Source organism: Somniosus microcephalus, chromosome 20, assembly GCF_052327205.1.
Source record: "Somniosus microcephalus isolate GS21.2 chromosome 20, FLI_Smic_1.0, whole genome shotgun sequence".
Lineage (NCBI taxonomy): Eukaryota > Metazoa > Chordata > Chondrichthyes > Squaliformes > Somniosidae > Somniosus > Somniosus microcephalus.
In genome coordinates, this window is record NC_141006.1 from 76607074 (window position 1) to 76619920 (window position 12847).

Here is a 12847-nt window from a genome sequence, read left to right on the forward strand (position 1 = left end):
AGGGATGTGCAAGAGGCCGGAACTAGAGGAGCGCAGAGACCTCGGAGGGTTGTAGGAAATGTTCCCTTTAAGCTGCGTGGCTGCACGATGCTGTGGAGTGCCGCGCAGTCGGTCAGCTGACTTTCAAATGCAAAAACTGCGCATGCTCGGATTTCTGAATGGGCCGTGCGGTCGAGGGAACGTTGGTGTGAGGCTGGAGGAGGCTACAGAGATAGGGAACCATGGGCACACCATTCATTTCTCTTCTAACGGAGGCTATCAGAGCACTCCTCCCCCCCCTCCCCCCCGCAGAAAACATTTGCAAACAAATGTTTCTTCTTACTGTATCCCTCCCCCACCACCACCACCCAGATCTTCTCCCCCTCCTGGTCTACTGAAGGCGTGACTTCTTGCTATGGTAAAACTCCATGAGTACTGGGTGCCTGCCATGAACTTGGTCAGTGAATTTTCAATCACAATGGGAGTCATAGCCAAGTCCAAGCCTGTTCTCACCCAATCTCTACACGTGTCGCTTTTGCAGGAGATTCACTGGCTAGTGACCCAGAGCAGGAACCCTGGCTGACATTTCCCTCATACCCTGGGGCTAACTTTAGTGCTCCAACTGCTACCCAGCTGATAAACAGCCCCAGACCGACAATCGAACCTAGGACTTTATAGTCGGTAGGGCAAGGCAACTGAGTCACCAGGGGGTATTGAAATCAACTTGTTTTAACAGCTGTGTAACTATGAAACTGTTCTCTCCCTATCCTTAAAACCTATTTGTTTACAAGTAGAAATGTATGGGATTGCCCAGCAGCTAAAACGCTGCACTGTTAAACACTCAACAGGGAGACTTAAACTTGAAACTCGGTCTCCACTTACAGTCACTGAAATCTATGTAGGCCAGTTTGCAAGTTCTGTGCATGTGCTGTGCGGGGAGAGAGAAGTGAGCTCTGCGTGAATGCCTATCACACTTTTACATTCATTAAATACAGTGAGAATGCAAGTTGTTCTTCCCTATCACACTGCCTTGGGACACATGCTATTGTGAAGATTATATTGAAAGAGAGTGTTTCATATGGTTTGCCCATCAATGAAAGACCTACGCAAAACGTCTGTTCCAACAGAGGTCACATTCTAATATGGTATTTCAGTTAGGGACTGAGGGACAACCATCCTGAACAAATCCTTTGCTGCAGATGCATGTGATTCCAGTCTTATTAGGCCAATGAAGTTATCGGTGCTGTGGATAGCATGACACCATCGAGCTGACATTCAGCTCTGGCTGGCTATCATGCACACGGGGTGGAAACTGAAAGCAAATTTAGATTGTGCTGATCCAAGGGGCCTGAAACTCCAGAGGATGAGCGAAGTGCTGTCCAGTGCCAACTCCTGCTTTACTTTGGAAGTAATTTAACTCTGCTATGACTCCATATTTGGTGCTATGTAACATGGAACCAAAGCTAACACTGAAGTCCCTCTTTCCATTAGGTTTTTGCACTGCCAGGCAACAGGGAATTCCAATCCAATGATGTACTATCAGATTATTGTCCCAATGCTTTGTGTGTATAAGAGGGCCGTACTATCGAGTCAGAAAGTCCATCAATCTCTTGTGGCGTAAAGAGCAGGTTGAAAGTAAAACAAACTGAAGTAGACTCAAGTAGAGTCTGCTTAGCTTTGTGTAAGCAGGTCTTTCAAGCCATATGTTATAGGCCATGCAAATTTAAAATGTCAAAATCCGTCATTTTTGAGAGTTTTTTCTTTGTATAAGCTCCCCCAACTGACTTGTGGGTAAGTGCCCAAGGGCGCTGAAACTAGAAAAACCCCTGTTTGATCTCCAGTCTGTACTGTTAGTTGATCAGAATCAGGGTAGACATTAGGGTATTATAATTGGCCCCTGAGTTAAGGAGACAGAAGAATGACTTACATTTATATAGTGCCTTATCACATCTCTTGGAAACATCTCAAAGCACTTTACACATAATGAATTACTTTTAAGTGCAGTCACTGTAGGCAAACATGGCCAAGATCTCATCAACAGGAAGCAGTGGATAACTAGCTAATGGTCACCAAACCCTCAGTACTGTACTGCATTTGAGTGTCAAGCCTAGATTACGTGCTCAAGTCCTGGAGTGGACTTCAGCTCATAACATCTGAGTGCTACCAGCTGAGCCAAGCTGACAATAGCTGACCAATCAAAGGTCCTTGCTCCTTGTTTATGTTTATAATATCTATATAGACAGGAAAAAGCCATCAGACCCATAAGTGCTCAGCCCCATCCTTCAGCTATTTCATCCTTGTGCATCGACATCCCCCCAACTCCCACCCAGGGAACCATAGTCAATTCAGAAGTCCTCTGTCAAAAATTAGGCAATCAGTCAAGCATCAGCAGTTACCAAATTCACTAAATATATTCCAGAATATCTCACTCTTACCTCCATCTACCACGATCACCTTGTTTTCTAGAAAGCCATCTAACGTCTTCTTGAAGGACGTTAAGGACCAGCCCTCACTACCTCCTCTAGAATCCTCTTCCACTAGCTGATCACCCTCTGGACCTTCTAAAACTTCTGGACAGCCAACCTCATCCTTTGCTTCCTCAGTCTGTAGGACTCAGTCCCCTAGTTCCCCGACCCAACCCCATCACCTCAAATATACTATCTATTTGCATATCTATAGTTTTAATAATCTTAAATATCTGGAACAGATCTCCTCTAAGTCTTCATCTCTCCAGTGAGTACAAACCCAAAGCACGTCAAGCCTTTTGTCATTTAATCACAGACTTTCCCTTTTGTTCTTTCCTCCCCTCCCCCCTTTTCCTGCCTCTGTACTTGCTTAAAATCGGTTACAGCTCTAATATTTTTCCAGTTCTGGCGAAGGGCCACAGACCTGAAACGTTAACCCTGTTTCTCTCTCCACAGATGCTGCCTGACCAGCTGAGTAGTCCCAGCATTTTCTGTTTTTATTTCAGATTTCCAGCAACCGCAGTGTTTTGCTTTGGTATTAAGGTATTGAAGCCAGTCTCTGCCCGAGGCAGCGTTCCTAATCGCAGCTGTGCTTTTACGGGGAGGCAGCACGTGAAAGGCATTTTTCACAGGCAGTCGGATAAAAGTAGATGGTTCATTCCAAGGGGAGATTCAAAGAACCATACAGCACAGAAGGAGGCCATTCAGCCCATCGTGCCTGTGCCGGCTCTTTGAAAGAGCGATCCAATTAGTCCCACTCCACCGCTCTTTCCCCAGAGCCCTGCAATTGTTTTTTTTTCCTTTTCAGGTTGCTTGCTTTCTCTCTCTTTCACAATTCCTTTTCCTCCTATTTCCTCCCCTACTGCATTGAAGGAGCTGACCCTGGGGTGTGGTCCCATTGACACCATCAACCAAACAGCCATTCTTCCTCTGTGAGCCCACGCAGAGGCTGCAAGCAATGGCGCATCAGAGTGTGTCAGCCGTGGCTCAGTGGGCAGCACTCTCTCTTGCTCTGAGTCAGAAGGTTGTGGGTTCAAGTCCCACTCCAGAAGACTTGAGCACAAAATTCTAGGCTGACACTCCCAGTGCAGTGTTGAGGAGGTGCCGTCTTTCAGATGTGATCTTAAACTGAGACCCTGTCTGCTCTCTCAGGTGGCTGTAAAAGCTCCCATGGCACTATTTCGAAGAAGAGCAGGGGAGTTCTACCCGGTATCCTGGCCAATATTTATCCCTCAACCAACATCATTAAAACAGATTATCTGGTCATTATCGCATTGCTATTTGAGGGAGCTTGCTGTGCACAAATTGGCTGCGACGTTTCCTATATTACAACAGTGACTCATAAAAGTACTTCATTGGCTGTAAAGCGCTTTGGGCCATCCTGAGGTCAGGAAAGGCGCTATAGAAATGCAAGTCTGTCTTTTTCTTTATGGAGGGAATCAAAGCGAAGCTGCAACTTGTCCTCACCAAACATCCGCACAGGAGCGTTTAACGGCAGGAGTCACTGGATAGCACTGGAGACTCTGACTGACTCCCCAATCCGAGCACCCCAACTGTGCCAGCGGAGATTAGCTACCTCACAGTCCAGGCCAGGGACTGAGCGTAAGACCTTCAGGTCAACACTTCACCCGGGGAATGGCGTGTCATTTCTAAAAGAGTCCCAAAGGAGATGAAGAAGAAACAAAAAAAGAAGCAATAAAAAAGAGCAATCAAACCAGCACAGCAGATGCCTGTATGTTAGTGTGCATCCATCCTACGTGCAAAGCACATCATTGCATTGGTTTCAAGCCCTGTGGGGTGTCGTGCATTCCTTCATAAACTCTGCTGTAGACATTATCCGGCTTCTGAAATAGCAGCACGTTTACTGATAGCGAAGACAGCAGCACTTTAACAGAACCAACAATCATCATTTATATTAAAATTGAAACCAGCTAAATTGTTTCGCCACTACCTCCATTATGGGCCAACGTGCTCCTTTATCAGGTCCAACATACCGCGCAGTGTTTGCTATTGTCTATGTTCTTGCTGGGAGCAAGAAGAATGAAGAAATTATTACAGAAAATAGCACTGATATCGCAACACAGGCTATCAGTTTTATGGGGCCATGAAACCTTGCCTCGGGGGCAGAGGGTGGGGGGAGCATTTCAACTGCGTTTTTAAAGGCATTACAGAAACTTTCTTCCTCTCTGAGAATTGAGAGGTACACGGTGTGAATCTGATTTAAAGATCTAGCCGAGGCTGACTGAGTCTTTGTAATACACGCTCATCCTTAAACTCGACGTCATCCTTTCCTTGACAGTGACTTTAAAAAAAAAAAATATTCGCATTTAACTTTTGTTTGTCATGCAATCCCGGCTCCTTTCAGAGGCCACAATTGTCTCCGGCGACAGCGTTCTTCCTGCTGAAAACTGGTGCAGATGTGCAGAGCTGCTCACTATCCCTGCCATTGCCAGCACACTCTACAACCCCCACATCCACACATGAAAACATACAGGCGTGCACATGCACATTTGGTTTCCGACAAAACCACCCTTTGATAGTATCTACCCCTCCCCCTCCCCCCCACCCTGTCTTGCAAGAGGCAGCCCCTCCATGGCGCCTCGACCCCAGCTGCCTTCTTTCCACCTAAATCAAATCAAATCAAATCAACTTTATTGTCATTGTTAGTGCACAAGTGCAGTACAACGAAATGTAGGCTTGCGGCTCCCGAGAGTGTACATTTAGGTTAAGACATTTAAACATTCAACATACATTTGGCTTGTAATACATTAACATAAACATAACCATAATAAAGTGCATTGGCAGATGTGCAGGCTTTAGAGTTTATTTGTGGAGTTCAGTAGGATGACAGCCCTGGGAAAGAAGCTGTTCCTAAATCTGGTCGTACGGGTGCGAATGCATCTGTAGCGTCTGCCAGATGGCAGGAGGGCGAACAGACTGTGGCTGGGGTGGGTAGGGTCTTTGATGATGGACCGTGACCTCCGTAGACAGCGTTTCTGGTATATGTGCTCTATGGTCGGTAGCCGGGTGCCGGTAATGCGTTGGGCAGTTTTGACTACCCGCTGCAGGGCTTCCCTTGGCTTTAGTAATTGAGCTATTATAAATACCACCATTTAATTTTTTTGCAGAACTTTTATCTAAATTATTTGACTCCTCGCCTTAATCTAGAGTCGACGGTCAATTTAAATCACCCCTCCAAAAAATGGAAAAGGATCTCGGTGTGGTTTTTGACTGTTCACTGAAAGCCAATGAGAAGCTGTCACCATCAAGCTAGCATCAGCGGGTTGACTCCTTCCTGGCCTTTTGTTTCCATTTCCAGTTTCTGTCCATAATTATGCAGCGGAATTCGTTTTTTTTTGTCCCTTTATATCCAACTCACTTTTTGCTAAGTTCACATCTTCTCCCATTGGGGCCCCCTTTTTGTTGTCTTGATAATCAAGCCACACCCTTTCTTTACTTCCCACTTACTCACTGGTACCTTTTTTTTCACACGCGTTTTTGTGTTACCTTCCCGAAAGAATACTTGAATTAATGGCCCAGTAATTCCGGGCCCAACGCGTGAGTACGGACGGGGTACTCACGCATGTGCCCGGAGGAATTGCTGGTTTTCAGCATGCACAGCGCATGCACTGAAAACCGGCATTTCCTGTCCTCTGACCCAAGGGGTTAAGAGGCAGAGCGTGCGACTGCACAGGCAGCGCGTGCGCAGTGAAATTCCTTTTTTTTTTCAGAGTTGCGCGTGTGTAAAGGCCTCCGGTCTTTACGCATTGAAAAACCACATATAAGTACTTCGTTTTTCAGGTAAGTGGTCTATTAATGCAATTGAGAATTTTTTTTTCCACAGGTTTGTTATTTTTAAAGAATTTACAGTAAGGTAAGTTTAGTTTTAGCCCCGATTTTTTATATAAATTTTTTTTTCAAATTTTAAAATTATTGTTTAAAATAGTTTTTCAGAGTTCTTTATGGTTCATTTAAGTAGTGCAATGTTTTTTTAAATTTTCTTTCAGGTTTAAGTAGTGTTTTGGGGCCAGGAGTTTTCATGAGTTTGACAGCTCTTACTGTCAAACTCATGAATGAACTTTTGCAACCTCCTATTGGTTGCCCTGTGCTCATGTGATCCCAGCCGGCTCATCGCACTAAGTATGCCGCTGGGTCACGCACGCACAGCGCGGCAGGACCTCAAGCGGGCCAGTCAGAGGAAATGCAATGCGGGCCAGAATTAAAATGTCAGCGCGCTGGGTAAGTGAACATCGGGGGCTTGCACGTGCGGCAAGCTCCCGATCCTAATTTCAGGGCCATTAATTAATCAATTCAGTGTTTACACCAAATCATCGGCATTTATTTGTGTTGTGAAATATACCGAGGCCGATAACTTGGGCCATGCAGCGCCCATTTTTCAATCGCTACGCGGCCTACTAAGGCCCCAAAATGGCAGGCAGGAAGCGCGCGCCATATACGGGAGCGCCCGTTTTTTTCGCTAGCGGTTGTGGGGGGTGGGGGGGGCGGAGCTGCCTTTAAAGAGGAAATAGTTCGGGTACAGTCGAGGTATATTCCCACTAGGGTGAAAGGTAGGGCAACTAAAGTCAGAGCTCCCTGGATGACAAAAGAGAGAGAGAGTAAGATGAAGCAGAGAAAGAGCGCGTATGACAGATGTCAGGTTGCAAATACATCTGCGAATCAGGCTATATATAGAAAGGTCAGAGGAGAAGTGAGAAAGAAAATAAAAGGGGCAAAGAGAGGGTATGAGAATAGCATGGCAGCCAACATAAAAGGTAATCCAAAACATAGAAACATAGAAGATAGGAGCAGGAGTAGGCCATTCGGCCCCTCGAGCCTGTTTCGCCATTTAATGAGATCATGGCTGATCATCCAAATTCATAGGCATATAAATAGTAAAAGGGTAGTAAGAGGATGGGTGGGGCCGATTAGGGACCAAAAAGGAGACCTACGCATGGAGGCAGAGGTATTTTGCATCTGTCTTCACCAAGGAAGAGGATGCTGCCATAGACATAGTGAAGGAGGAGGTAGTGGAGATACTTGATGGGATAAAAATTGATAAAGAAGAGGTATTAGAAAGGCTAGCTGTACTTAAAGTAGATAAACCACCAGGAGTGGATGGGATGCATCCTAGGATGCTGAGGGAATTGAGGGAGGAGATCGCGGAGATACTGGCCATAATATTCCAATCCTGCTTAGATATGGGGGTGGTGCCAGAGGACTGGAGAATTGCAAACGTTACACCATTGTTCAAAAAAGGGTGTAAGGGTAAACCCAGCAACTATAGGCCAGTCAGTTTAACCTCGGAAGCTTTTAGAAACAGTAATCAGGGACAAAATTAACAGTCACTTGGATTAATTAAGGAAACCCAGCATGGATTTGTTAAAGGCAAATCGTGTTTAACTAACTTGATCGAGTTTTTTGATGAGGTAACAGAGAGGGTTGATGAGGGCAATGCGGTTGATGTGGTGTACATGGATTTCCAAAAGGTGTTCGACAAAGTGCCACATAATTGGCTTGCCAGCAAAGTTGAAGCCCATGGAATAAAAGGGCAGCATGGATACGAAATTGGCTAAGTGACAGGAAACAGAATAGTGGTGAGTGGTTGTTTTTCGGACTGGAGGAAGGTAAACAGTGGTGTTCTCTTGCATTGTTCCACGGAAGCTCAACGTAAACTCGAGGAACAGCACCTCATCTTCTGATTAGGCACTTTACAGCCTTCCGGACTCAATATCGAGTTCAACAATTTCAGATCATAACCTCGGCCCCTATTACATTTTTACTTATATTTTTTATCCACTCCTTTGTTTTGGCCCTTTCCCCCCCCCCCCCCCCACCCCCCCCTTTCCTTTTTTTTTCTCTCTCCCACATGGCAGCTGTCTCCCATTCTGCCAGAACATTTCACACCTAATCTAGAGCCGTCTTTTGTCTCCACTAGTCCTACCACCATCTCGTCTCGTTTTGAATACCTCTTAATGTCTCTTCTCTTTTGTTCTCTCCCAGCCCTGCCTTTCGATCTATTTCATTTCCTTTCCAGTTTTGAAAAAGGGTTAGACCCGAAACGTTGACTCTAATTTCTCTCCACGGATGTTGCCTGGCCTGCTGAGTTTTTCCAGCATTTTCTGTTGTTATTTCGGATTTCCGGCATCTGCAGTATTTTGCTATCGTACTGGTGTTCTCCAGGGGTTGGTTCTAGGACCACTGCTTTTCTTGATATATATTAATGGCTTGGATGTTGGTGTACAGGGCACAATTTCAAAATTTGCAGATGACACAAAACTTGGAAGTATAGTAAACAGTGAGGAGGAAGTGATAGACTTCAGGAAGGCATAGACAGGCTGGTGAAATGGGCAGACACATGGCAAATAAAATTTAATGCAGAAAAGTGTGAAGTGATACATTTTTGTAGAAAGAATGAGGAGAGGCAATATAAACTAAATGGTACAATCCTAAAGGGGGTGCATGAACAGAGAGACCTGGGGGTATGTGTGCACAAATCATTGAAGGTGGCAGGGCAGGTTGAGAAAGCGGTTAAAAAAGCATACGGGATCCTGGGCTTCGTAAATAGAGGTATAGAGTACAAAAGTGTGGAAATTATGATGAACCTGTATAAAACACTGGTTCAGCCCCAACTGGAGTATTGTGTCCAATTCTGGGCCTTAGAGAGGGTGCAGAAAAGATTTACAAGAATGATTCCAAGGATGAGGGACTTCAGTTATGTGGATAGAATGGAGAAGCTGGGGTTGCTCTCCTTAGAGCAGAGAAGATTGAGAGGAGATTTGATAGAGGTGTTCAAAATCATGAGGGGTCTGGACAGAGTAGATGGAGGGAAACTGTTCCCATTGGCAGAAGGGTCGAGAACCAGAGGACAGATTTAAGGTGATTGGCAAAAGAACCAAAGGCGACGTAAGAAAAAACTTTTTTACGCAGCGAGTGGTTAGGATCTGGAATGCGCTGCCTGAAAGGGCGGTGGAGGCAGATTCAATCGCAGCTTTCAAAAGGGAGTTGGATAAGTATCTGAAGGAAAGAAATTTGCAGGGCTACGGGGAAAGGGCGGGGGAGTGGGACCAGCTGAAGTGCTCTTGCAGAGAGCTGGCACGAGCTTGACGGGCCGAATGGCCTCCTTCTGTGCTGTAACCATTCTATGATTCTATGAATACTGGTTGGAGAGCGAGATGCAGTCAGGGGACTCCTGCGCTAACTGCCTGGTCCTCCTCTTCTGTCTGGTGGTCACCCATTCCCTTTCTGCCTGCACACTCTTTATCTGCGGGGTGACCACCTCCTAAAACGTGCTATCCACGAAGCTCTCAGCCTCACGGTTGTACCGCAGTGACACCAGCTGCTGCTCAAGCTCCAAAACCCGGACGTCGATCTTCTCCGGCTGACGACACTTCCTGCACATGTGGTTGTCCAGGACACGGGAAGCATCCTGGAGTCCCCACATGTCACAGGATGTGCATTCCACGGGACTGAGCTGCCCTGCCATGCCTCTACTTCATAGACTATTAACTAGAAACACTTACCAGCCACTCACCAATCAGCTCCTTCCCTGGTTGTGACGTCACCTTAGCTGTTTTTCAGTTGTTGCCTTTGTTATTGTTGTTTTCGCTGGAGGTCTTCCTCCTCCTCGCTGCCGTCGCTGCTCCAGTCCGCGCTCTCTCTGGGCCTCCCGCTCGATATAACCTTCTCCTCCTCGCTGCCACCGCTGCTCCAGTCCGTGCTCTCTCTGGGCCTCCTGCTCGATTTATACTCCGCCTCCTCGCTGCTCCAGTCCGCGCTCTCTCAGGGCCTCCTGATCGGTTTATCCTCCGCCTCATCACTGCCATCGCTGCTCCAGTCCGCGCTCTCTCTGGGCCTCCCGCTCAATTTATCCTCTGCCTCCTCGCTGCCACTGCTCCAGTCCGCGCTCTCTCTGGGCCTCCTGCTCGATTTATCCTCCGCCTCCTCGCTGCTGCCACTCCCTTAGTGATTCTGGCAAGTCTACCTTTAGTGTTGCTAATGACTCCACGAGACCCACTCGTCAGGGGCCGTCATTGCTAGCATTATATAAAAGTCACTATTTGGGACTACTTTCTCTAGTCGTTTTCAAATCCCTCCAGGGCCACTCCCCTCCCTGTCTCTGTAACCTCCTCCAGCCCCACAACCCCCTGAGATCTCTGCGCTCCTCCAATTCTGGCCTCTTGCGCATCCCCGATTTTAATCGTTCCACCATTGGCAGCCGTGCCTTCAGCTGCCGAGGACCTAATCTCTGGAATTCCCTCCCTAAACCTCTCTGCCTCTCTACCGCCCTCTCCTCCTTGATGACGCTCCTCTTTGACATCTGCCCTAATAGCCCCTTATGTGGCTCGGTGTCAAATTTTGTTTTGATAATCGCTCCTGTGAGGCGCCTTGGGCCGTTTTACTACGTTAAAGGTGCTATATAAATCCAAGTTGTTATTGTTGTTGTGCTGCTATTGTTCCCAATCCCTGGGGAGGTCTGTATGAAGCCATTCTGTTGCCTGTATCAAGGTGGGCAGAAGTGGTTCAACCACTTTGCCCCTCAGGAGCTGTGTTTTTTGGCCATCTCTGCTGCTTAAAGCTGAACTGCTGCTGAAAACCAACGACTGAGCCTCCACAGTCCTCTGGGGCAGAGAATTCATAAGATTCACAACCCTCTGAGTGAAGAAATTCCTCCCCATCAATGTCTTAAATGGCCGACCCCTTATCCTGAGACTATGACCCCTAGTTCGAGACTCTCCAGCCAGGGGAAACAGCCTTGGGTCATCTATCTAGCAATCCCTGTTGGAAGTGCATGTATGTGAAACAGCCTCTCAGCATCTACCCTGTCAAGCCCTCTCGGAATTGTATGTTTCAATGAGAACTTAGTCTGGTAGAGTGTGTCACCTCCCGCCACAATTGCATCACTCTGTTTACATTCGGAGTTTGTCACTGGAAGCAGCGGTACTGTTGGTGGCAATCTCCAAATGCAAATGAGGTGCTGCAGTCAATTCTGGGTAGAGGTAGTCTGGGGAAGTCCCTCTCTCAGGCCTGTTCTTTAATTTGTTATAATAGTATTTTTTTAACTGAAGTTTGCCAACAGTAGTTGGTCAATAAGAATAATTGGTAGAAGGATTAGAGGGGAGTTGAGGAGAGCTTACTTTACATAGGATATACAGCACAGAAACAGGCCATTCGGCCCAACCGGTCTATGCCGGTGTTTATGCTCCACTCGAGCCTCCTCCTGCCTTTCCTCATCTAACTCTATCAGCGTAACCCTCTATTCCCTTCTCCCTCATATGTTTATCTAGCCTCTCCTTAAATGCATCTATACTATTCTTTCTACCACTCCTTGTGGTAGCGAGTTCCACATTCTCACCACTCTCTGGGTAAAGAAGTTTCTTCTGAATTCCTCACCCAGAGGGTGGTGGGGGTCTGGAACTCACTGCCTGAAAGGGTGGTAGAGGCAGAGACCCTCGTCGCATTTACAAAGTACTTGGCTATGCACTTGAAGTGCCGTAACCTGCAAGGCTACGGACCAAGAGCTGGAAAGTGGGATTAGGCCGGCACAGACATGCTGGGCCGAATGGCCTCCTTCTGTGCCATAAATTTCTATGATTCTATGAATAAGCCAGTAACTAGAGGGCATAAATTTAAAGGGGCAGGGGTGCCAAACAATGTTCCCTTTAAGCCGCGTGGCCGTGCAGCGCTCCAGGGGTCCCACACAGCCGGCTCGCCGGCTTTTAAACAGAAAAACCCACGCCTGCGCGGTGATTTGAATGGGCCGTTAAAGTGGCCACGCGGCCCCCCAAAAAAAATTACAGGGAACGTCGGTGCCAAAGCTCCCAGGGGTTCCGACAGACTCTTGCCGTAACCAAGCGAATTGACATACACTGGCCTCCAGATGGGCGAATCTGAGTCCCACCAGAGGCACCCAGGACAGGAAACCGCCTGGAGCCCTGAAGAAATAGCAACATTTGTTTTTAAAGAAGGCAGATCGGCTCCCTTACACAAGGAGCCGAGGAACATGCAGCCACATAGGCTGACACTCCAGTGCAGTGCTGAGGGAGCGCTGCACTGTCGGAGGTGCCGTCTTTCGGATGAGACGTTAAACTGAGGCCCCATCTGCTCTCTCAGGTGGACGTAAAAGATCCCACGGTCACTATTTTGAAGAAGAACAGGGGGAGTTCTCCCCAGTGTCCTGGGGCCAATATTTATCCCTCAATCAACATCACTAAAACAGATTATCTGCTCATTATCACATTGCTGTTTGTGGGAGCTTGCTGTGCACAAATTGGCTGCCGCGTTTCCTACATTACAACAGTGACTACACTTCAAAAAGTACTTCATTGGCTGTAAAGCACTTTGGGACGTCCTGAGGTGGTGAAAGGTGCTATAGAAATGCAGGAGCCCGCTGGCCTTGGCATCCT